The 25,522-nt window shown below is 33.6% G+C and overlaps 1 protein-coding gene across 2 annotated transcripts in view; it reads left to right on the top strand.

The window, feature by feature from the left end:
• LOC118265295 (kin of IRRE-like protein 3) overlaps positions 1 to 25,522 on the top strand; it is a 149,845-nt gene that overhangs the window by 69,066 nt on the left and 55,257 nt on the right. The gene's annotated exons all lie outside the window — the stretch shown is intronic.

Below are 25,522 nucleotides of genomic sequence, written 5' to 3' on the forward strand. Positions count from 1 at the left end.
AAAAAACATCGCTAAACAATGATCTAACAAAACACTGTAAGCAACACTGGGTAACAGGAAACCGCTTGCGTGTCCCGTCCTACCTATTTTCACCTCCTTTGCCCAAACATAATGGCTAATTTAGGTTGAATACATACATAACAGAAAGAATGACAAGCTTGTCACGGTTGTTATAAAGTACTTAATAGTGTAATTTAGTATTTAAAAATTATCCAAGGAAATTGAATCGTAGTCTTCAAGACTTATGCAATTATACTTTTGTTGTTATTTAAATTCAAGTTTAAGACCAGTTTAAATAGCCTAATCTGTCGGTGGATCTGAATACGACTGGAAACAAACATCGTCTTGACAAGAACTACTACTATTCCGACTAGTGATGATAAATTAAGACTGGCTCTCCAAAATGGCATTCAATACAAATAATACATATATTATCGTGACAAGTATATTAATACATGTCTAAACTTTTACCCACCTTTTGATTGATTTATAGCTCAACACGTTGAACACGTTGACCGACGTTAGCGGAGGATTTGCCTTCAACAGTTTTCTATTAGCAGTCAAAGTCTTAAGTCTGTCCAAATGCAAGACAGTTTGTCGTGGCGTATGTCACGAGCATCAGACGTTCCCAGTTCGTCAGAATTTCGTTATTTTAGTGGCTCATTACATCAAACACTGAGCACGCAAAAGGCCGATTCATAAAATTGAGTGACTCCGTCGGTTGCTTGAGATATGAAGATGAATTCCATTTCGGTAATTGAGTTATACGCTTATTGTCGACCCAGGGTCTGCATGCCTTCAGAATTTTTAATTTAGGGTCTCTTTATTGGACAGAATTTAAGGGACCATTTCATGATTTTTAACTGGAAACTTCAAGGGTTCTCGGATGTAATTAAAAGTTTTGGGGGTTAAGGTGGGTTTTTAATAAGTAAGTTTTTTTAACTTAATCTCATTATGGAAGTATTTTCCTGTTGAAATAATTGTTGTTTCAAAATTTATGACTTTCATTGACTACCTCGTCGGATTAGTGATTTCAAACACGACTACCGAACTCAAGGCCCCTTGTCTTGAGTTTAATTCCCAACTTGTAAAGAGTATTATTAAGCTTTATAACTACCACTTTCCCAGAATTAACTGTATAGCAGCTTTTATGAGCTAATTCAAGTAGTAGTCAAGTGATAGTGAAACGGCACTGTTAAAGTGCAACCCGCAAATGGTATGCTATGAAGTCTGTTTATTGTGTGCTGCATATTGCGAATAGAAACTTCAGAAAATCTAACACTTAAGTGCAGCCAAAGCCACATATACAATCCACCTAAAAGCATATTGAGATTTTAACATGTCTATTATTATAAATAGTGCATGACTTGTTATTTGTCTTTTATATGATTTAAAACGTACTAGTTACTACCGCGCGGTTTCACTTGCACTGCTTGGCTAGGATTTAATCCTAACATAATGAATTATAGCTTATAACAACCCACGATAAATGAACTACTCAATACAAAAATATTTTTTCGAAATAGAGTAAATGGTTTATGTGATTACTTGGTGTGAATTTCATCAATAACTTTATTGAAAAATAAGATTTGAGTGTACAATTAAAGCCAATTTGATAAAATAAATGACATCATCATTTCCATTCCACATTACCCAGAAGTTACTTGTCTAAGTTAGTTGCACGAACAACCGCGGCGGCTATGAATGGAATCACTGGTTAATCTTGAATCACTTCGGTCGTATCCAGTTGATAGGGTTATTAAACAATGGTTGTCGTCTATGGAGCTCTAATTTTACTAATTTCTCTGTCAAACTGTACATATTGGAATATCATTTTTGAAGAAAAATATCTATTGGTTGTTGTGTATTGTTACAGATTTATTTATTTATTTAATTAATTCAACAGTTACAACGGTAGACGATCAATAAAAGTAACTGATATTACACATAAGTAAAACATATTAAACAAGAATTAACAGCATTCATAAATACCCCTTACTCTACTATTTCAGGCATTCCGACAAAATCTCCTAAGATAAGGTTTAAATTTGAATGTTCATATTTCTTGTTGCCAGGCGGGATAAACAGTAAACTATACAATATACAACTTCCTCGTTGGTCAAATGTACGATTTTCGCGTCGGGCAATGTTTATTCTTCTTCTAGCTAGTTTTGTTCAACGTGAACCACAAGTCAACGTCTGCTTACATGTTAAGAAGAAATCACATAGGTACATGATATTATGTATTAAAAAGTCAAATAACATTACCCTTAATTAATTATAAAAAATAGATGGACAAATAGAAACATGGAGTCAGTTAAAATATATATAGTATACATGTATCATAACGCATTTTATCCCCGAAGGGGCTAAGCCTACTACCATATACAGGGCGCGATTCCAGACTCCATGCTACTACTGAGAAATTTTCGAAAATCACTCGACTAAAGAGGCAGACAGAGCAAATATATGACATTTTACGTACATATATACTATATTGGAACTTACATAACTATTAACGAAAATGAAATTGTGCCGAGTACCATCGTTCTGAATGATACTCGATATTGGAGTAGCACTCGAAGTATTCACGTTGTGGTAGTTTATATCCAGTATTTTTTGAGCTGTGAACATCGTATTTTGTCTGCTTCACCGAGTGTTTTATTAATTGGTATTTTTTTCTTTTTGAGATGAAATTATTAGTTTCTGATTTGTAATTCGAGTTGAGGGTTAGTTGCCTATTTTTTATGTGGATGTATAATTTTCTTTAGGTAAAACTGTTCAAAATTTTCACGTCGTTAAAAATTATTTCACCAGTTGCTACAAAACATACTTTTTAATTAGACAATTTTCTTAGTTAACTTGTATTCATTTTAAAAAACAAGGTAGGTACGTCATAAGATAATATTTTTTCTAATAAGTATATTAAAAACTTGATATCCATTAATAGGGCAGATGACAAATTTTTATTTTAAAGTCAGTTTTGTAAAATATTAGACACGTATTTTTAATTTCTTGCGGATACCAATACTTTCAAAGATATGTTATTTCGATTTAAAATATCGCCTAACGTCACTTTGAGGTACATTTTATACGTAGAAATGACGTATTAGCTCCCACTCCTAAACTTTGATTCGTTTTACTTAAGTAGGTATTGATATCTTTTATGACAAAATAAAAAATACATGTCTAATATTTTTTCACGACCTAACTGACGGAGTAAATAAATTTTTAATTCTCACACCCCGTCATCATCCCTATTCACCTACACTTAAAGTAATAAATAACAAAATCCACTAAACAATAAATAAAATATATTTTAATGAAACTAGGTCAGACGAAAAACTGCCTTATAACATTCAATGGCTTCATTGTATACGTAAAAAATGCTTTGAAATACGTAAATTCTAAATCAAACATGTCATGAACGAAAGGAAGAAGGTTTCATTTCGAGAACCCACGTTTGAATATAAAATTGTATTGGTATTCTCCTATTGTGTGTGAGATTACAAGTGAACTAAAAATTTGCTGATGTTTAAATAATATTAAGGTGGGTCTACGCTAGACGCACCGAGCACGAGCGAAGCACAAGTGGAGCCTTTCTCGGTTTCGTCATACGCGGCGTCATGTTTTTCTTTTTTTTTTTTGAAGTGGGAAAATCATCCAATTACTTCTCCCGCCATGGGCGAGGCGAGAGGGAGTGTCAGACTCTTACTGACTAAAAACCACCCCGTTCCTTCTCCTGCTTTTCAAGCCGGAGCCCCGGTAAACCCGCTAGGTAGTCCGCAGGCAGCGGCGTCAAGTGTGGACGTACAACGAACCTACAACAATTCGTGGCTATTGGTTATATATTATATGGATATGAAATACTCGCAGCGCGCTCGTTCGAGGCTTGTAAGTTGGTCCACACTAGACGAATTGTGTTCGGCTCGTGCTCCGCTCGTGCTCGGCTCGTCTAGCGTAGACGCAGCTTTACGTTTTTTGTTCTCTCCTGACCTTTTTTATAACTGGATCGAGGTCGGCACTTTGTTTCAGAACCTTTATACTGTTGAGGTTTTGTCTATCAACTGTCTTCGTCATTAGATTAGGAAGCACTTTGTAAAATATTTTTTAATAAAAGTTAATTAATTGGTTGAGTCTAAAATAATGAAATTCTTTTCAAAGGTTAATGATAAAATTGATAGGAATTACTTGTAATGTAAGTTTACATATGGAGTGCTTTTCCATCAGAGATGTACTATGCTACGTTGCTGTGGATGCGTTTGGCTTCCGCCAGTCATATTCATTGGTGCAAATAGCTTAGCACTGGTAAAAACAGATTCAGATATCTATTATTACATCCTCGTAGCATAGAAATGCTATGCTATGTAGGTACATAGCACATCTCTGGTGAATATAAATCCAAACTTGGCGCTTTATTACAAACAAAGCAAAATCAAATTGTAACGCGTCTTAGCGGGAAACCAAACCCTACAAATACAAACACATTGCTAACAAATTCCTATAATTCCGAAATACTTCGTACACTACACAAAACCAATTTATTATGGTCTCAGGTTGTATGATCTTTGCGTACATTCGACGTTCAGTTTATACTAGTTATGCATAGCTTGACGAGTACAACATGCAAGTTCTTAGTTACCACTATCCTTGTATGAGCGAGATAGTTTCACACTAGTTTACAGAACTATGCACTACATCGTCTATCTCTTTCCCTCGTAACGAAACGATAACACTTACACTTAATACGGTAGCAGATGTTCACAAGTACCTACAGTATTACAGCTATTTTTCGAATAGAAGTACAGAAACAATTCAATTTTTTTTTTGTATTATTTTTTTATTGGTCAAACGTACGTTACATCAATCCTGTCTATGATTCTATGCGAAAAATGTAGCCCTACATTCATATTGCTCTATTAGCAAGTAAAACCCGAAGATAAAACCTGATCTTGTATAAAATGCTAAATAACTGAATATACTGAGAATTCCAAAACCCATAGGATCCTGTCTGACTCGCTACATCAACGTGTCAGTTGATTTTTTTTCCACATTTTATTAAAAAGCTCTGTTCTCAGAAATCAGCCACATTTTGGCTACATTCAGCACTGATTCCGATTTCTGAAAAATCTGAAACATTTAATAACCAAGAAACAAATTTTCAGCCAAATCACATTCACATAAATTAACACCCTCTTTATTGAAAACACTTAGTTATTTTCGAAAACTTAATTTATTTTTCAGTCTACCATCAAGATAAGTAGAGGAATAACTTTAAATATAATGCTTAGTCGGGAAGCGTGCGGCAAACTTAAATAGTGCTGTGAATCAAGTTAAACTTAAGTAACCCCATCTTCTTATCTTAGTTTATCTTAGTATATAAGTAAGTTAAGTACCTAAGAATATCACCACGGTTAATCTCGTTTATTTTTATGTATGTTTTCAAGTTAGAAGATTATGTGTTTCGTTTGACTGGTTCAAGCAGATGGATCATCTGATGGTAAGCAATCGCCGCCGCCCATGGAAACTCAACTCAACAGTTAGAGTTTCCTGTACGTAAGCTGCACACATAATGTTGAAAAACTTCAATTTATTAAGAATGTTTCGTACTTTTTTTGAACAGAGACATGGCGATCACACGAATACGTCTGTTTTGGAGATTGACCCTAATTAATCTCATACATCTCTCTATGTACCTAGCCACGCTTGTGACCACTACATCAACAAGACAATATTCACATTTATCGTGTTCCCAGATTAACACTGAAATCACTAGAAATAACTCGCCAGATAAGCTTCACTATGCGATTGCCTGTCTAAGTAAACGGGTTAACAATTACTATTACTTTGTTAACCCCTCAGCGCCGTACTATCGTTAACTTTTATGTGTTAAGGGATCTCATGGTTCGTGCCTTCGTTACATTTTGACGGCACTTTACGCCATCAAGGAAAGTTAAGGGAAATTTGCTCAGAGCATATGGTATTCCGCTTTTTTTTCTAAATTATATTATAAAAACACAAAAGCATAATATTAAATCAACGTATATTATTATACTAACAACCACATAATAAGAATTACATTCTTTATTCTAAATAGAAAATGTAATATCCATTTTGCATCTGTTTTATGTTATAGGTACTTATTGTGACATGGTTCTTACATGGGAGACGTTGAAATCGGAATCGATTCTAAGATTTCTTGTGTCATACACTAGTGATAATTTAACCAACGGCAAATTCTAATGAATTAATAATTACCATACAATAAACATACAAATTGAATTTATGAACAAACATACATGATGAATAATAAATATGGCAACTTCACAATAGCAACTGAACGATTTCAGTGGTTTAGCAATAATTGCTTTTAAATTTATGTTAAACCGGACGAGTATTTATAATTAATCATTTGCTAGTTTAGTCACGTATTAGTAATAAATGAAATAATTATGTTTTTGTCTCTGTATTCAGGATTTTCATTAAACTGTTTAGTTGGCGTGTGAAATAATTATATCACTTCAACCACACAAAGTTTCAACTCTACTATTATTATAGTTTAGTAAGAGTGCAATAAATTGATTGCTCAGTAGTAGAGTTTATTAATGAGATTAGCCGATAAACGAGCAGACGGATCAAATGATGGTAAGCAATTCACGCTGCCCATAGACTTTCGAAACACCAGAGCAGAGGCGTTACAACTATAAGTGCATTGCCCGCCTTTTGGGGATTACAATTTGAGAATTTTGGGGTTGGGGATTGAGGATTGGGGAGTGGAGTAATTAGGCCTTCCACAACCTTATTCATGCGAAATACAACGAAAGAAAGCGTTGTTTCACGTCAGTTTTCTGTGAGGCCGTGTTATAATTCCGGTCAGCTGGCCCATTTGTGCGCACTGGGGAACCTTTGTTTAGTCGTGGATATCTTGTGACTGAAAATATTGTGCTGATGACTCAATTCTCGATAGGATTACGCTAGATACAACCAAAATAACAGCAAAATCATTTTAAATACTTAATACAATTAATTAACTTTTATCCTACTAATAAACCTTTACTTACGTAAACATTGCTCGAAGCAAATTGCAAAGTTTATAATTTAAAGTACAGTTGCTTAACGCGTTGTTACAATGAGAACAATGCTTTATTTAAAGTGAGATTATATTAACAATATCCAAGTGCGATAAAATGTGTTTATTTTTAGTATAACAAACTTAAACTGGGTATTGGCTGATATGTCTATCTGACCAAAGGCCCCTTCTCACACAGAGGTTTGAGCATTAATCACCACGCTTGCTCAATGCGGGTTGGCGATTTCAAACTTACAATTCGAAATTATAAGCCCAGGTTTCCTCACGATGTTTTCCATCACCGTTTGTCAGTGTTGTCTTAATAATTTTAAAAACTACATATAACTCAGAATCACCGTCGGTAGGTTTCGACTCTCATGCATAAGAATCGAGCGTTATAAATCACCGAGCCACCACGACATATGATTTTCATCATATATTAAATTAATAGATCCGTCTATTTGTCTGTCTGTATAGAAGTTCACAGTAAACATGAAGCACCATAACGTAAGTTTGAACACATCTCATTACTTAAACGTCGCTTTGAATTGACTAGCAAGTTTGTCTACACGTAAACTTAGTCTGATTCTGAGAAATTATGTAAGTATTACAAGGTTACGAGAGTTTAATTGTTAGGTACTTTACAAGTTCATAGCTTAGAAATTGCTGTATAATAGGACGGCTTTGCCAGTAGGATGGCTCACGATTTGAGAATCTAATGCGGACTGTTACCATCGTGTACACAACAATTTTAAAACGCTAATATAAAAAAATACTTTATTAACATTTTAGATCAAATTGTTTTAATAGTCATATCAGCCCAATAACGTAATCGTCAACCCCAAAAGACTTCATATACTTCCTATATGTGCAAACAAAATTGTAAGCAGTAGACCTTTTCGAATTCTACATAATTTAGTTTAAAATCTAGTAAAAGGACACATAATATCTAATTCATTAGTAGAAATGAAGGCATAATATCGACGGTTGAAAGACTAATTGATCGAAGAGACTTTTTTGCGATATCGAGTTTTACCTATACATCATTCAACGGAGAAAAATTCAGTGATTCCAAACATGTATAAAAATTAATACCAAAAAAATGTTGCTTAGATTAATCAGCTTATCAACCATCGATATGTTAAAATTGATATAAATGTTCTGCCGATCGTAAAATCGACACAATAATTTCTCTACAGCAAAACCTTCCATACTAAGATATATCGCACACCTAGTAATATATTGGCACATTTACGGTTTTTATAGTTTACCTACTAAACAAGTCAGTTTAGTTTTTAGTTTATTGACCAATGAACCGTTGTTTTACGTACGTGAGGGGGGAAACTACAATAATAGTATAATGACACTTACGACCTCTCTCGATGCACTTTTAAACACGTAAACCATATAAAGTCACGCATTTTTTTGCAGAGTGCCAATATATTACTAGGTGAGCGATATTTACAAGCAAAAGGTACATAACACTGATCTGTATTCACAAGATATATCCCATAATGAACATCTTTCCACGCCACTCGAATCCCCCTACAGTTTGCGCCATGAAAGAGAGCCATGTGATCTGATTTTTATGTCTCCACAGTTTTCCTTATTCTTGAACATAAATATTTTTGGAACAAAATGCGCTATACGAATAGGTGTTTGTATCGTAAATGCTTTGTTTATGATTTTTATGCGATATTCTTGGTAAATGTAGTGTGAGACGTGGTTTTTGGTGTGTGTATACACGTGTTGGTTATGTACCTACCTATATGGTATATTTATATGTTTATACAAATATCACATTTTACCTGTCTGAATATTACTAAAGGTATATAAGCTGTGGCTACTAATGGCTCTTATATTTCATTCATTATGATTAAATATTTGAAATAATGATGCAAATGTCAAATAAAATTAGTTATTTTCTTAAACAGTGAAGGCAGCAAACATCGGAGGAAACCTAAGCTTATAATTTCTAATTATAAGATTGAAAGCGCCAACCCGCATTGAGTAAGCGTGATGATTAATGCTCAAACCTTTATGCATAAAGAGGCCTTTGGTCAGCAGTAGCTACTTATACGTTAACGATGATATGATGTATGATATTCTTCACCAGCTCGCAAGTTTGTTCAGCAAGTGTATTTTTGAATATTTTACAACAAATATGAATCATTTTATTGAGATAACGGAAACATTTTTTTATGTTGGAAGCCGACAAACGGACAGACCAATCACCTGACGGTAAGCATATCGCCACCGCATATGAAGACACCAAAAACCCATAACCATTAAAACACTCCTCAGATTGTACCCCATCAAAGAGACCAGTGAATATAATTCGGTTGAAATTTCGTGTCATTACCATTTGTCGCACGGCCGGCAGACGGCAGGTAATAATACAATAAAACTTGGAAACAAAAGGGCTAATCCCTGTTACGTATTCAGTAGACAACAATAACATTCATTGAGCCTAATGTGATACACATGCGACCTGTCCGGGCATAACACGATATGTCCAATTTATAGCAATCTACGAGAAACATGGACATTACATATTATTGGTCTATGTACCTAGCTAATGTTCATAACTAACTATCCGTTACACATAGCCATTGAAATATAAACTCTGTTTCAGATAAACTAAGGTTGAGTTTACATTGGTTGATGAAATTTTGAAGAACTGTACAATAGGAGGTATGGTAATGCTATCGTGTGGTATGATAGTGGCTGTCAGTTAGTTGAGTTCGCGTATCGACTCTTATCTTTGTCAAATTCAACGGAAAGCCGTATTGTTCGTGTGTAATTATAATAGTAGGGTTAAGATAACAGAAGGGTGTAGCAAACGTCTTAATTTGTCTTCAGTTATACTTTCATTGTCGAAGCAAATGTTCTTGAAAAGGTATGAAGATGTGAGAATAGAGGCTTGTTTGTCTGCGATGGAGTCTGTAGAGTAGTAGGACTCATAATCAAAACCGGCTTGAAAATACTAAAGATCATGGGGAAACAGGTATCTATTGGGGATAATTATTAATCATAATATTAGAGATGATGACTAATTTTTATTGATATGCTGGTCTATAGTCTAAGTGTGACTTCTGTTATCTGTCCCTAATCATGTGTCGCTACAATACCATTCATTGTACTACACAACTTACGTATTGCTTCCTAAACAATCAGCAAATCTGGAGCTGCGGACTACCTATCGGGCTTACTGGGGCTCCGACTCGAAGAGCAGGAGCAGGAACGGGGTGGTTTTTAGTCAGTAAGTCTGACACTCCTTCTCACCTCGACCAAAGCGAAAGGAGCTATTGAATGATTTTCCCACCTTAGAAAAAAAAACCAATCAGCTACCATATTGCGGTCATTATTTACTTTCCATTGACAATATATCGTGGTTAATGTACCAGAAAATAAACTATTTCCAACGAATATATTTAATTAAGGGTTGAAAACAATTATGTAACAGTTACAACAGTTGGAATTAACAGTCAGTATGTGATAAGTTGATCACTTAAGTTTATATCACATGTTATTTCAAGCATGAATATTAATTGTAAATTCAAATTAATATTGTAATAATATTATAGTGTGAGCGCTGAACTTTATTATTCTAATTGGTTAAGTAGATTGCGTTGAGCGATCTTCTCAAGACAAAATACTATTAGAATTACATTGTAGTAGCTTTGTTTAAACTACGTCTTAGTTTTGTTACTTTAATAAACATTAATGTCTCGTAGCTTGTTCGTTTCAAATAATAACATTTTAAAATTAATTTAGTGATCGACTAATATAACTTTGTCATGATGTAACTAGCTATTCCTGCGCGGTCTCACGCGCTCTGCTCGGCTCCTATTGGTCGTTGCGTGATGTTTTAGCCTACTAGCTTCTGCCAGCGGTTTGCGTTCCCGTGGGATAAATAGTATCCTATCACCCAATTCAGCTCATACCCTGTCTGTATACTAAATGTCATCAAAATTTATTCACTAGTTCAATGCATGATTGATGGACAAAAATCCAGTGTCATAACCTTCTACGATAAATTGACAATCCAATTGAAATATATTGTTTCAAATCGACCTAGTACCGTAGTTCCAGAAATTTGTGTGTTCATACAAACAAACAAACTCTTCAGCTTTATATTTAAGTGTAGATGTTGTCGACACTGGTGATATTTATACTAATTGTTATCACTGATAAGAAATTCTTATTACATAATAGAAATCTTACTATAATTGTGATCTACTGACTCTTTGACCCAATTCTCCTAAAAAAAGAATAAAACCTCTTTCCCTCTTTTCTGTTTTATAAATTGTTATTACTTACAATAACTTGACTCTGTGCTTCAGTTTGTGAGAATTTCGAGTGATCGCGTTACATGGGCACATAACGTTTCATTCCATGGACTTGTGGCTCCCTAGGGCGACTGTCGGTCTAAAAACTACGATAAATTCTGAATGTTATGGAAGCCAGTCCATGTGGTATTGTTAGAGCTGAATGTAAAATAGAATTTAGGTTTTTTATGTAGGTCAGGAAGTAAAAGTTATATAGTTTCTATTTTCTTATTGTACTTAAGCATGGTGTATGAGATTTTTGGAAAATGTGTCGCTCTTGCATGGGATTTACTTAATGCCTGGCAAACAGCGGGTGTTACATTGCAGTACATTACAATGTTTCAAGTATTTACCTATATCTTCTGGGATGGAAAAACTTGATCATGTTACGTTTTTATACATGTTTACTTTAGACGCAAATTATATTATTTTTAAACATCGGAATGTGTACAAATTGTAAGTAATTGGGTGTACAATGTACAGTAGTATTAAGAGCCATAATCTGCAGGTGCACCCCCGCCTAATTGCCCCGCCTTGCCCTTTTTTCATAAAATAGTTTGCATTTAACTACATTTCTGACTGAATTATCTACCACAGTTGGTCAAAGTTTAGTCTTAGTAGCTGAATACACAAGCCCAGCAAAGTACAAGGTGCAGTCAATATTTGATCTACCTCCTATACCTCAAGTTGTGTCGGTTTTAGCAGCATGTGGTTGAACGGTCAGATCTCGGCGATCGTGTAGAGAGGCGGAAAGCCGCAGGGAACGTATCTTCATGCAGGTAATGTTATGTAGTGTTAGTGAGACTCGCCAAACTAACCAATTAATAGTATTAAGTATAGTGCGACAGAGTAAAAGACATATCACTCCTGCAAGCGCGTGGACCGTGGGCTGACAGCTCGCTTACAGCATTTTCGCATTGTTTTCAAAGCAAAAAACGTCGTACCGCAGCCGTGTCGTGTCAGTTGCGTTTATGTGTGCGAAGACCTTAAAATACATTTGTCACCACCCGACTCGTCTCGAGTCGACTAAGGAAATTCATATTTTTACAAAGACTGGGCAGCAGCGTTCCTGGCAAACCTGAGTTTTTTTTAAACTGTGATCTCCTATCTACTTTCCCAGTATGGTGATAACACACACCTCTCTTTTACACAGGCGGGATTATCAGTCCGATCCAATAATAAGGAACCGTATGCTGTTAATGATTGTATGTTATTTATTAGTTTATCTTAATGGCGAGTTCATCGTCGTCGAGACCATGAAAGTATATGGGGGTTAATGTCCGTAACAATTGTGGAATAGTAATAAAATTGGTATTAAATGTTAACCTTGAGTTTCTCTGATCAAACCAACAGATTTTTGCACATTTTCCATACGAAAACTACTCACAACTTTGAGTACAATAACCCATGGACTCTTCATAATCGTATTCAAGTGATACAATAGGAAAAAAGTTATTCGTTTTTTTTTCTGGCAAACGACCAATCCAAGAGAGGCATTATTATATGCCAGCAAGAAGTATTTAGCAAAGTTTCAACAGTTGGCAAGCTACGGATTGGCAAGTAAATTGAAACTTGAAAATATTACTAAAAGTTCGCCTGAAGAACGAAATTATGTTTGGTCGTTTAGTTATTTATAATGTTTTGACAAGAACTTGAAGTAGGAATTATTGTTAGTTAGGAAATTAATAAAATAATAGGCTACTAAGTACTTACGCTTATAGTTTTATTAGGTCCCTTTTCATGAAATAAAAAGAAGATAGAAGAAAATATTATCGTTAATAATAATAGTTACTAAATTACGGTACTAATCTTAAAAACATTATTATTATAAGTGTTAAATACACACTAAAACAAATAAATATTTTTTACAGTAAAACACGTAACGTTATTAAAAATGCACGTGGGAATGTTTATTATCTATAATATTTAGGTTGTTATTTGCAATACTTTTATCGACTAGAGCATCATCCAAACCCCAAATACGAAGTCAAACTTCCAATATTAACATACAAAATTAACGTAAACACCACACGAAAACCGTCTGCAAATTCGAAACTGCTGAAGCGTAATATTACTTGTATATCAAAACATTAACTATTGGAACATCTATACATATAATAAAATCGTAGAAAAGTGCTGTCTGTACATTGAAAATAAAAATAAAAAAAATAGCAGGGGTTATTGTTATGTCGATGTCGAACCCAAAAATGTAATTAACTTTTTTTTTGTCTGTTTGTCTGTTTGTCTGTTTGTCTGTTTGTCTGTTTGTCTGTTTGTCTGTTTGTCTGTTTGTCTGTTTGTCTGTTCGTCTGTGCGCGCTAATCTCAGAAACGGCTGATCCGAGTTGGATGCGGTTTTCACGAATATATTGTGGGATGCTTAAATTTACATTTAGTGTTTGTTTCATGTCAATCGGTTCATAAATAAAAAAGTTATGTCAAATTAAAGAATCACGTCGAACATTCTATGCTTATACCATTAATCTCCGCAACTATTTGACGGATTTGGTTGAAATTTGGTACAGATATAGTTTAGAACCTTAGAAAGGACATAGATATATTTTTATTTCAAAAATCAAAAAATAAAAATAAGAAATAAATTATTTATAAATAATTCTATGTCGATCGTTACACGACTTTGGTTCATGTTATTGTTTTAATTTATCGAAAAAAAGTAAATAAATAGTAAAAAGGTATGAAAAAAATAATATCAATATAATAAAACATTTAGTACAAAGAAAATGCTCTAACGGAGTATAGATAATTCTATGTCGATCGTTACACGACTTCGGTTCATGTTATTGTTTTAATTCATCGAAAAAAAGTAAATAAATAGTAAAAAGGTATGAAAAAAATAATATCAATATAATTAAACTTTTAGTACAAAGAAAATGCCCGAACGGAGTATAAATAAATAATCCAAGTTGTCTTTATCCTCGATAGATGGCGTTGGGATCGAAATAGATCGCGCTATGGTTTCGTTACATTCATTTGGTTGGGTATCGGCCGAGCGCTTCGGTACTATCGTAGAAAAAGTGTATTATCAGTCGTATGATTATTTGTCTGTAGTGGTCCTGCTGTTTCGTATATTCTAAATTGGTTTCGTTGTATTTGTCAATTAATAAGTTTATTTGTTGGGTTTTCCTGGTTTTTTGGTTAAACTATTTAACGTAGGTTTAGTTTGATATCGATTATTAGTAGTTACTGTAGTTAGTTTTTTTAATAAAATTGTAAGTCTAATTTTTTTTTTAATTAGATTAGATTTAAGTCGTTTCTTTTAAATTATTTAGTTTAAGCTTGGTTATTATAGCATAGAGGATAGGTTGTAATATAGTTTCTTTTTTAATTGTTATAAATTCGTAATTCGTAGCTTTCTTTAGTTTTAAGTTAGTTTAAGTCCGTTTTTAAACTATTTTTTCAATGCCCTAAGTGAGTATACATCTATTAAATTCAAACGCAGAGCTCATTATGTTGATTTTTGAAGAGTTCCCTGGAATATCTTCCACATCTCATTTTTGAAGAGATTCCGCGAGATCGGGAACTATGTGGTTAAAACCAAAAATTTGCCGGAAGTCACTATTCCACGCGAACGAAGTCGCGGGCAAAAGCTAGTATAAACTAAAAACTAAACTTTTAGTCCTACATCGCATAAATAACCGAAAGGTTTCGAAAATTCAATTTCTGTAACCCTATTAGATGAAGTCTGGCTAGCGGCTAAGCGGACCAAGTTTTACCTAATTCACTACATCGAGTGGCCAATCTAGTAGGAGTCTGAAGCTTAATACACATTCCGAAGTTAGCATTTTAACAATTAATTACATAAGACGATTTTGGAAGCAGAAGTTAGGATCAAAATTAGGTTTTGATTTAGAATCTATTGAATGTTCTATTTACTTCACTTTTACTGTTTTATTTCATGGGAACGCGGATAAAAAAGAGGTTAGAAGCTAGTTCCTAACTAATAATCGTTCCTTTTTTTTTTGTTCTTTCTGTGTTCAGAGCAGAACTCTATTGCATCTTGGCACTACTGATTTTCCTTCATTTCACATCCCTTATCACTTTACGGCACTAAGCAAAGAGGGAATGATCCTATTTGCACCTAAAAGTATACCTCGTGAGATTTATGTAGTGATTCTCATGGTTTGTAACTTACATAGTAAGAGATAGTCCACATAAAGAGTATAGTCAAAATCTTTGAGTAATTATTTAGTTTTAGTAATGAAATGACTTTCATTCATTCTTTATTCAATTTACAGTATTTGTTTATAGATATACCTTGTTGAATTACATAATATTTTACTTACTTTTTCTTGAATCACCTATTTTATTTCTAGACTACGCTATGAATCATGTAAAATATCCATTTTTATTGTAATTCTACGATTCTCGACGAACTAATAAGTTTATTCAATTATTAAAGAATTCAGTGCAGCACTGCTTACCAAGTATCAAAACTACGTCTGAAAGGTCGGTTGAAAAACTTTTTGGTGACCTGAGAAGTATTCCACAAAGTCAAAAGAGATTTAAAAAAAGAAGTTAATAACATAGCGAAAAAAAGTACAAGGAAATTTTATTTATTTGGCATCAAACAATAATATTTTAGGCGTTCAAAATAAGAAAGTTCATTTATAAGTTCATTTCGTGGCGAGATTCTTCTTGGGGAAAGTTTTATTGGTTCTTACCGGTTCCTTAGGGGATCGGTTAGATAAAGCAGAAGCTGGATTACTTTGACAACTTTTGGTATTGGGTTTTTTTTTATTTAGAAGGCTAGATTTCACCACGAATATTTGGTGTCTTTTCATTTGTTTCGTGTTTAAAAAAACTCTGTGGTTTTATAGGAATAGATAGAGGGAGATACTTTTGCAAACTTCTTCTAAATAAGGCATTCAACGCCTTTTCAAATCTTGATAAATATTCCAACGTTTATCCTGTAAGAATCTAGGCTCATAGCTAATGTTATTTTCATAATAATGCTAATCTTAGTTAAAAGTGATATCTTTCAAATCTGTACATTTTATTATTTCATTCCACAAAATATTTGAACGGAATAAAGAAATCTTTATTATAAGTATGGTACCTGGACCTTATCATGTTTATGATAAGGTCTATATTTCGCTAGGACCTAGCTAGCTAGTGTGGTGTCCGTAAGATACTAAACTAGGCACCATGCAGACACCAAAATCATAATACTACACGGCGACAGTATCAAAATGCAACTCGAAGAGATAGAATTGGCGGTCGTATTGGTGGCTGAGTAAGTGACACACATCCGGAGCTGCGGACTACCTAGCGCGTTTACCGTGACTCCGGCTTAAAGCAAGAGTAGGAACGGTGTGGTTTTCAGTCAGTATGAGTTTGACACTTTCTCGCTTTGCCCAAGGCGGGAAAAGACAATGGATGATTTTCCGCTCTACAATAAAAAAAGTGAGTGACACACCATACAGGCGCTATAGTAATTAGTGGTGGTGCGACCACGGAGGATACACGATCAGTAACATTCTGTACTGCCGTTCGAGCCGCCATATTGGTTGCTCAACCAAGCGGACACCAGGTGAGTAACTCTCTATAAAGCTGTATACATTTTGTTGATAGCGGTGACCAGTGCGCCAACGTGTTGTCCCAGTGAAATATAGCTCTAATACAATAAACTGTTCAAAAGGAATTAATAAACTCAAAGGAAAAATATCAGAATGACGATTGTTCCAACATCTGGATGTTTCCACTCCTTAAAAAAAGTTGACAACCAAAACAGTGAAAAGTTGATATTTTGTTATGATAAATATTTGATCTCTTCCTGACCTGCATTTCTTTTCAAAGATAAAAGAAGCTTACGGGAAAATGAGAAATGCCGCAACTGACGGCAGTGTTAAGTTATCAACTTAATAACTTCACCGGGCGAAGTAAATGTAATTATATTTTGTTATTGGTTGCAGTGTTAAAGTAGTAATTTAATCATACGTAACTTATTTTAACTTGAATGTAGTATAAGTTAGAGTAATTGAATAAAGTTTCTAAAACTTGGTCTAAAAAAGATCAAAACCGACATGCACAATACCTACCATTACTTTTTTTTTTAATGTTGTTCTACACTAGGTTTTACGACATTATTGAAATATTAGGAGATTTTCATATAAAATGGAATAAAAATAACGAAAAAAATTTTAATAAAAATTTGTAATAGCTGTATTACAAAGCGTCATTAAATTCTTATTAATTTTCTAATAAACTATGATATTACTAATAATTGAAAAGGTATGGGCACTTGAAAGCAAAAGAAACCGTCCAGCTATAAAGTAAATTCTTTACTAATTTGATTACAAAATTTGAACTTGGTTTTTGGACTCACTAATTTTCATTAGATACGATAAAAAATATTTTTATCGACAAGTCAAATTTTTATTTCATAAAAGTTCATTAAAATGTAACGTAACGTAAACGTAACTTTTTCATTTTATTAGGATAATTGTATTGAAAGTTTTTATCTAATTAAAGATATCAATTACTATTTGTAATATTAGTCTTACCTCAAATCTGAAAGAAATATAAACATACACTACAAACAAAAAAAAAACTAAAAACAATTATTGCGACTATTTATTAAGCCTTATATTATTTGTTAGTAGGTTACGCAACAGGCGTCACCGCGTCCTTACGCTCATAAGTAAGAGTCCCTTTGACACTCGAAACTAGTAGAGCTTTACTCAGTACTTATATTTACGTAAGTAAATACGTAAGTAAATATGAGTACTTTTAGTTAATCTGTTAGTCATATGAAAAAATGTATATATTTTAAATAAAACTACATAATTATTTTATTTTAGCAGCTTAATGACTTGATGAACTTTGTGCATAAATTGTTAATTAAATTTGTCCTAAAAAGCTCTTAACGCACAAGTAATATCAAAGTTAAACCAAAAATGTGAGTGCTGTTTGTTAAAAAGTTTAATTGCAGTAAGTTTTAGTTTAAGATTTCATTACTTTTAATATACAACACTCTAAAATATATCAACATTTGAAAAATTAAGTTCACTTTTTGAGTCTTTATGAGTCAGAAGGAGATGGCGGGACGAAATTGACCGCGATGATAAGGATTAGCTGCAAGAAGCTTGAAGCTTGTTGTCTAGATCGACTGCTTTAAGCTGTGACTGCATAGTGAACTATAAATTTCTACGTACGTACATAAACTTCTCGGGCAGTTGGTTCACCATGCTGTTGAGGCCTCACGTTCATGTACAACTGGCCTTAGAATTGTTAATTTTTTGTATGAAAGCATAAGAAGTTATTTAAATACAAAAAGGTAAAACTTTGTGAAATATGTAGATATTTCGATGGTTTTATATTAACTGTTTCTTTTACTTATTATAATGTAAAACTATAAACACCAAGCCAACTTTACGTTTAGTACATACTTAAGTGAGAATACACCCAAAAAATATTAAAACTCTATCCTTGGAATGGGTCTTTCAAATATTTTCTCGGCCTAAATTTATATCCCACAAACTGCGTACAAGAAAATTTATACACCACTGCGTCTATCCTTAAGGACGTCAAAAGCGGTTCACTATCAAAATTCCCGCCCCCAATTATCACAAAGAATCCCACCTACAAAACTGTTTACAGCCTCCAACAAATTCTTTCTATTTCACCAACCTAGTCGGTATGGTCTAAAATACCGGCCACGTATCGGCTATATAAAAGGGTATAATCTTCGGACCCCAGACATCTAAGAGTCTATAAAGCGAAACGATGAGTTTTGGCCTCTTTATAATATAGAAAGGAAAAAAGATTTCGATATAACGAGTCGAAACAAACGAAGCGTAAAGACTCCCACTGATTCATCTATTGGACCATGAGTTTAGGGTCCACACTAATAATATTTTGTCATTCATCTACCACGGTATAGTAGCTATCTGGTTTAATGAGGAGTTCATGGTCCTTCCTTATTTTTTGTCCAAAATTGTGGCGTGTTTTTTGCATGACAAAAGAGAGGTTTGCTGTACCTTACATACATGTTTCAGTTCAAGGCGAGGCGAGAGTGTTATTATAGGAATACGTTTTCATATATCAGACATAACTGAATGGAATTATAATTAATTTATGTAAGAGTTGCATTATGCATTTCAAATAAAAATATAGGAAGCAATTTTTGTTGGTGTATTAAAAGAGTTAAAATTGCCTCTCTAGTTTATTTCTGAGATATATATACTGCCCTAATGCTGTTGATGCCTGTTAGGACAGGAAAGCGATCAAATGATCAAATAGACCAGAAGACGTAAGGTGAGCAGACCCCCCGCTAGGTCGATCGACGATATCGTCAGAGCAGCAGGGAGAGCCAGTGAATGCAGGTGGAGGCTTCTCGTTCTACGTGGAGGACTAAGAAGAGGCTTTTGTTCAATAGTGGACATCTTCAATCTCAATGCTGATGATGGTGATGATAAATGTTGATTTATATGTCGAGAAAAAAATTATTGACATTTGACTTCTATATTTTTCAGTGGGTGGTAATGCAAAGTTTGTAACAGTAATATTTTACTAAAGGAAATTGAACACATTGTACATATTTGGCAACATTCTCAAATAAATGCTGGTGCGATGTTATATTAGCTTTAATTTAACACAAGCAAGTTTACTAATACGTAAGCAATTCACTCGAGACTTGAACTGCTGCTTGCTATTAGCTATCAGGAACACAAACTTGTGCAAAGAGTTTTAGAAGCATGTATGTGCTGGTATCTTACAAATGATAAATTAATTAATTTAGTAATGAAATTATCTCCTTGTTTTCTAGAGTAATATTATATTGTCGATTAAAAAAAACTTTCTGTTTAAAAATGAAAGGAACAGAAATAAATAAAGAAGGAACGAAATAAAGATAAAAAGAAAGAAAGATGAGTGAAGTATAGTTGTAGTTTTTCCTTATATTTTAGTTTAAATAAAGCAAATCGATTGGCAAAATCCTGATTTGTATAAAGACAGTCAAATATTTCGTGGATCACACTATCACATTAATAATAATATAAATGTGAAAGTTTATTTGGACGTTTATCCGTCAAATGCTGAAACTAAGAACGGATTTTAAAGAAATACATAATACTAGTGGTCGCCTAGTGGTCGAAATTCGACCATATACGATTTAATTTACAATACCACAAACTCAAACAAACTCTTTTATAAAACTCTATTCATATGAGACGTGAGAATATCATCGCAATGTCTATCGATTTTGACGTTTTGTCAAATACGCTCAGATACTATGCATGTGTGTGTAATGTTTTATTTATTGATTTAATATACTTTATAAGCATTATTTTTGAAAAATATTAGCGTTCTTCATTTCTCCTACACATAAACTATAAGTGTACCAAATTTTATGCTCCTACGTCCGCGCAATTTTCGTAAAAAGTGGTCCAAAGTTTTTGCATCACGTATTAATATATACTAGTGGTAAATAGTGGCCGAAATTCGACCATATATGATTTAATTTACAATACCACTTAACGTACGTTGAAGGACAATTTTTATTTAACTCAAACTCTTTTATAAAACTCTTTTCATATGAGACGTGAAAATATCATCGCAATGTCTATCGATTTTGACGTTTTGTCAAATACGATCAGATACTATGCATGTGTGTGTAATGTTTTATTTATTGATTTAATGTACTTTATAAGCATTATTTTTGAAAAATATTAACGTAATACACATAAACTAAAGTGTACCAAATTTTATGCTCCAACGTCCGCACAATTCACGTAAAAAGTTACAAAGTTTTTGCTTCACGTATTAATATATAGATAGATACTGACAGGGTATGAACTGACTTGAAATACGATAGTTTTTTATTTTCCCACGGAAATAAGAGCGAACCCGCAAGTAGAAGCTAGTAATAATATAAAGCTAAAAATATTAGTTATTTTTATATAAACAAATAAAACTTAACGTGGTATACGGCGTTATACACTCCAACAATTGCTTATTGTTCCTTATACCCTACAATACAATATAGAGAAATTTCGTTACACGTGTTTACCTAATTGTAACCAGTCTGCCACTTCTTAATAAGGAACAGTGGGAAAATACAAAGGAAAACTAAATAACCCTGTGTAGGATGTTACCCTATGTGTTCTCATCACTTGAAAAGAAAATAGGGTGAAAGCCCCAGTATTCGTTACAAAAACCTTTCTTTATTTTTTCATTTAAATAAAAGGTTATATAAAGATGAAAGTGGGACACCCACTCTGATATCTTTTCTTTACTTAATTCACTTAAAACATGTCAAGACACAACCTAAAAGAATTATTTAGTAGTAAATTGTTGGTACTTTGTTTCTTCTTGTGAACTTGTAATATTGCAACGGGAATTTATATTTACTGCTAACCCAAACGTTTTTTTTATCATTTTAGTTTACTAACAACTACCACAAGGTTTAAGTTCGACGTTTCATAATCTGCCGTCACCACTCGACACTAGCAGTATGTTCGACAATTTTATCGTGTATTGTTTCGTGTGTCTGTGTCGTGACTTGGTTGCCATCAAGGAATGTATGTCTAAGTTAGTTTAACAGAGATTGTTATTAATTTTTTACGTGCAATTTCAGTATCGGTTGATACCACGAGAGTTATTAAAGACTGAATGGTTAAACGTGAATCAATTGAAGATTTTTTGATACACACCCTTGGTTCAGAGACCGCCTTATATAAAACTTAAAAATCTATACAGTTAATCAGCAGCAGTTTCTAACAACGTGTTTTTATAAGATAGGAAAACGTAAACAAACGGATGCGACGCAATTAAGATATTTTCCATCGTTTTATTGTAATACGTCTGCTCGATTACTTTTTATGTTTCATTTATTTTTTATGTTTAATAAAAAAAAAACAAAATGTCCTAATTAGTTCCATTGATGAGTGCCTTTAAACAAAAAACAGACACAAGTTACCAAAGTTGTCTATGAGCTCGATAGATGGCGTTGTACAAGTAGTGAGTTTTCCTGAATCGCGATATGGTTTCGTTACACGCGTTTGGTTAGGTATTTGGCAGGCATTGAATTCAAATGTACTTGATAAATGATGATTCTATTAATTTTTGGATATAAACTCGTGATCAAGAGGTCACAGAGTTTTATAATTCTTGAAAACGACTACTTACATTATAACTTGACTGTTATGTTTATTGTTTTTAGTATAACTTGCGACTGATTTATGACACTGTATACAAAATTGACACAGAAACATTGCCGTAAAATGGTTGTAGGTACAGACATAATATTTAAATACAAAAAGAAATATCTACATCCAAACTACTACTTCCAAAATGCCTTCAAATAAAAACAGACACAAAATATCAATGAAGTTGCTACGCCCGATAGATGGCGTTGTAAAAATCCTGAGTTTTTTGAATCGCGCTATGGTTTCGTTTTCTGTTCACGTATTTGGTTGAAGTTCAGGGTTGCGCTTGGTATCGATAAGCAGCTAAAGTATTAAGGTGTTATAAATTGTAAGCATATATGCAAATCTAATTTTTGACAAATTCTTTGGTCGGTCCATAGAATTTTATAAAGCTTAAGTTTAAAATTATGACAATTCATAATTCAGGCTTTATTTATTACTAGCTTTTGCCAGTAGTTTTGCCCGTGGCTTGCCACCATGATCGAAAGCGATCGGGAGAAGTTGTCCTATAGTTTATGTATCTAACTATTCATAGTATTTAAATTTGATAAGACTACCAAATAACTGTAGATTCTTTAGAATTTAGCGCTATTCATAAATACCATATACCTAGGCATAATGATTACAAAAACTATATTTTCCTTACGCATGCTAACTATCACATAAAACTATAGATATAATAATTATCCTTCACTCCCTTTAACACAAAATAAACAATTTCCGACCTGAAAGTAGTTGAAATTATTTACATTGTTCACGGGTCAATGATTTTCGAATATCCCTTATTTATATTTAAACTATGAAATAGGGTAATATTTTTCTTAGATAGGTTCTCATAACAATGTGAATGTAATTTTACGCTCCTGTGAGAATAAATGAACGAATGAGTGAGTAACAGTGTAGAGGTCACAAAAGGGATATTACGGAGTCCTTTTAAATTAGTTATGAGTTATGTTTAGGCAGCTTTTTAAGGGAGATTTTGAGTAGAGCCACGTGTGAGATATTTTAGCTAGAGGTTTACACGTGCGTGTAATGTAAATACAGAAAGATTTTAGACGTAGTAGCTTATGAATACGGCTTCATCCGAATTGATATGTTTTAGTTTTCTTGATTAATGCAATAATTTGCTTTTTACTGACTCCCTTGTTGGTCGAGTGGTTGCAAGTGCGACTGCTTGACAAGAGGTCTCGGGTTCGATTCCCAGGCCGGGCAAATTTCCCAGTGGTAGTACGGAGTCTTGAATTGTGCCCAGTATATGGCAATAGGCTCACCCCTATTTACATGGGGCTTATAACACAAATGGTGAAAGTGGGTATGACAAAGTACACACATTTAATAGTGGCATTACGTGCCGTAATGTGCACCTCTGCCTACCCCTTTGGGGATAAAAGGCGTGACGTTGCTTTTTTTAATTTACTTTTCATGAAGTATGTAATTGAGTCTAATGTTTATAACAAAGTTATTTTTGGACAAAAAATCATAAATATAGGCTTAGCATAAGCTAGTAACAGACACCTACCAACTAATTTAAAATATAGAATATCTAGGTCGTCTGACAATATTAATAATAGATCAATACCTACAATGGATTAATAAATAATAATTTGTTTCAAATCACCAGTCAAAAGGGTTGGTGGGCGTTTCAAATAATTCCATTCGGTTTGATGTTTGGGCTAAATTATTTAAGACGTGTAAATTATTTTATAGTCGAGCGGTTTAATGCGTCACTTGTGTATCGATGCGTGAACATTTCTAATTGTGATTGCTATGTGTGAAGGCACTGAATCATTTATGTGTGTTAGGAAAATTACGAAATATTTGCTTCGATAAGTACCTACTGTGTCAGTATCCACGGAAGTGGTTCGAATTTTAATGAAAATAACAACATGTTTACGGGATAAATAAGTCAGGGTTAACATAAGTGAGAGGTGAAAAGACGGTAGTGTTTCGGTACTGACTCCTACAGCAGTACCGGGAAAAAGATGATAGAAGTGCAAAACTATAGACGCGGCGTAGGAATTAGACAAGAAAGCATGCTTCGGTATGAATGGGTTGGCTCGATCAGAGTGATACCACGGCCTCACACAGAATCGACGTGAAACCGATCCGTCTGCTTTTCCCCCTCTATCCCATTAAAACAGGCGTTATATTCGGAGTATGAATCTCCAAAAAACAGTAGCATACTAATAAACACTCTCCTTAGTACGACAATAAGCAGCAAATTTTCCTTAAAACGCAATTTACTCGAGAAAAATGAATCACTTAAGTGATAAAGGGCATTGGCCTAACGAACCATCCCCTTCTAATGGGCAGCGGTTAATGTGTTCTGTAGTCCAGCAGAATATGAGATATGGCTTTTAAAATATAAAACTGGAAATGAGAAATAATTTATGTAGAAAAATCTCCTACAGCCTCATTCGTTAAGTGGTCTGGCACAAACGTTTCTGCGAAATGAAGTAAGTTGGTTTTTGGGTCTTGGTTTTTGGAATATCGTCCTTGTTTTATTAGTATTAAGAACCTACGAATTTTCAATTTGAATGCTACGTACCATAGCGGTCTGGACCTCCATTTTATATTTTGCAATGAATAAAAATATACAAATTTTGATTAGGAATTTAATTTTGAATCTGTCACCAAGATTACTGAAGAAATTTAAAATTTTTGCCAATTTACCTCAACTGTGTATTGTACTTTGAGACTAACACTTGGTAATCTTGGTATATTTTCTCAAATTATAGGTCTATAATTTCTCAAATTATAGACATGTATATAATAAATATATAATAAAGTATTAAAATATTATTGACCACAAACTTTACTGATATCAAGAACACTGCCAATAATATAATATACAGTATGTTGTCACTACAGTAAACTATAAATTACTCTTCGGTCGAATAGTTCCTGCACAGTTCTGTGTATAAATCTTTTGATACATCGCTTCAAGATCCTGTT

This window comes from Spodoptera frugiperda, chromosome 28 (genome assembly GCF_023101765.2).
Source record: "Spodoptera frugiperda isolate SF20-4 chromosome 28, AGI-APGP_CSIRO_Sfru_2.0, whole genome shotgun sequence".
In the NCBI taxonomy this organism is placed as follows: Eukaryota; Metazoa; Arthropoda; class Insecta; order Lepidoptera; family Noctuidae; genus Spodoptera; species Spodoptera frugiperda.